Source organism: Sarcophilus harrisii, chromosome 5 (genome assembly GCF_902635505.1).
Source record: "Sarcophilus harrisii chromosome 5, mSarHar1.11, whole genome shotgun sequence".
Classification (NCBI taxonomy): domain Eukaryota; kingdom Metazoa; phylum Chordata; class Mammalia; order Dasyuromorphia; family Dasyuridae; genus Sarcophilus; species Sarcophilus harrisii.
The window spans coordinates 244,614,843-244,617,262 of NC_045430.1; positions in this window are offsets into that span (position 1 = coordinate 244,614,843).

Genomic DNA, 2,420 nt, shown 5'->3' on the forward strand with positions numbered 1-2,420 from the left:
CCGACACAGCGCCCCCTGCGGCCCGGCGGGAAGTGGCCCTGCCGGCGCTCCGCTCCCGCCTTCTGCGCCTGCGCCTTGACTTCTCCCCATTGCGCTGCCCCAACCTCCTCCCCCTGAGGCTCAGCTAGAGAGGCTGGCGCTCCTCCCTCCCTCCCTCCTATCCCCTCTAATCCCAGTCATTCTCTTCTTCCTTCCCTCCTTCCCTCCTTCCCTCCTTCTCTCCTTCCTTCCTACCTCCCTTCCTTCCCCTTTCCCCCTTTCCTCCCTTCCTTTCCTTCCTTCTTTCCTTCCTCCCTTCCTTCCCTCTCCCTCCTTCCTTCCTTCCTTCCTTCCTTCCTTCCTTCCTTCCTTCCTTCCTTCCTCCTTCTTTCCTCCTTCCTTCCTTCCTTCCTCCCTTCCTACCTCCCTTCCTTCCCCTTTCCCCCTTTCCTCCCTTCCTTTCCTTCCTTCTTTCCTTCCTCCTTCCTTCCCTCTCCTTCCTTCCTTCCTTCCTTCCTTCCTTCCTTCCTTCCTCCCTTCCTCCCTTCCTTCCTTCCCCCTTTTCTTCCTTCCTTTCCTTCCTTCCTTCCTTCCTCCCTTCCTTCCTCTTTACCCCTTTTCTTCCTTCCTTTCCTTCCTTCCTTCCTTCCTTCCTTCCTTCCTTCCTTCCCTTCCTTCCTTCCTCCCTCCCTCCTCCTTCTCCTTCCTTCCTTCCTCCCTTCCTTCCCTCCCCCCTTCCTTCCTTCCTCTCTCCCTTCCTCCCTCCCCCCTTCCTCCCAATCATTCAATGCTTGCACATTTATTAAACAAAATAGAGAAAGAGTTGGGAATCAAGCAGCATTTTAAGAAGGTGCTTTAAACTCCGTCTCTCATTGAATGATCAACTTCCAGGCCAAGCCCTCCTTGGGCACTGTTTGTCTCCCTTTTTGGCTCAGAGGGAATGCAAACAGCAATTATATCTGTTTTGACTAGAAACTGGGAGAGTCTTTCCCCACAGGTAGTTTTTTTTTTTTTTTTGATTAAATAAAAAAGAGGCCACTCTCTGCCTCAGTTATCACCTAATCTTAAGCACTTGAATGCGGTTGCCCCAGTCAAACTGAGCCCTGGGAAAGAAATCATCCAGAAGGGTGTTCCTGGCTTGGGGGCATAGGGGATGAGAGATGGGGAAGTCTGCTTAATACTTTTAGTCACATCTGACCCTTTGTGGTCCCATTTTGGGGTTTCCTAGGCAGAGATTCTGAAGAGCTTTGCCATTTTCTTCTCCAGCTCATTTTGCAAATGAGAAAACTGAGGTAAAGAGAAGTAACTTCCAGAGTCACAATTTGAATCCAGATGTTCGGATTTGATTCTGGATCCAGAGCGCTATCCAGTGAGACAGTAACTTGCACGATGTCACTCTAGACTGGATTGTGGGTTATAGAAGCTTAGGGTTGGAAGAGACTTTAGAGATGAACCCAACCTTTACCTGATTTTGCACAAGTCGTGTCAAAGCTTTAGGTTTCAGATGGACTCATTTATAAAAAAATGGGGTTGGATTGTCTTAGAGATGCTTGACTTTTCTGGCAAGGCATGGACACCTTCTGGTAAAATCTTTCAGAATAACGTTTTTAAATGCATCAACAGAAATATATAGAATTACAAAGAAAACCAATTATGTTGAAATATAACTATCTAATTTATCTATATCTATTTCTGAAATCTATGGTTGCCAACCTAATTTCCCCTGGACCCTTGAGTCTTTCCCAGTGCTAATCTGATACACACTTTTATTTTTCCTTAATTAGGGACATTTATTTCTCAATCAGTCCATAACCATTTCCCGAGCACTCTTCTGGCACTGGGATAGACACTACAGATTCAGAGACAGAATTGAAAAAGTCCCTGCCTTCATGGGACTTCTATTCTGATGGAGGAGACAATATACACATATGTAGATCCATAAGAATGCTCCTCAGAGTCTGACCGATGTTTTAAGAGTCTCAACTGGCAGCTGTGTGGAGGATGGATTGGAAAGAGGAAAAAATAAGGCAGAGAGACAAATTAAAAGAGGTTTTTTCAATAGTCCAGGTGAGAGGTGGCAAGATGATGGTGACACATGTGTATGTGTGTATTTATACTGCTAAGCACTGAGCTTGGGACATGTAAGAGCTTAGGACTGTATGCCCCGTCATGGGCCGTAGGAGTGCCGTGGCCTTGGGAAAGCCAGTGCCTGGGCACTCTGTACCACAAGAGAAGCCGTTTGGCTGGTTAAAAATAATGCCACCTGCTGGCCAAATTGTATCCACTACACTCTTTTGCTGGCTAGTTAATTGGAAAGCTAGCCTGCTTTCTCTAGGTTGTAAAAAGGCAGGAGGATGGGTATCACTTTCTTAAATCTAGGCAAAAATCAGCAAAACAACTCAAACTCCAATTTGGAGCGTTTTCGGATTTCTGACGTAATG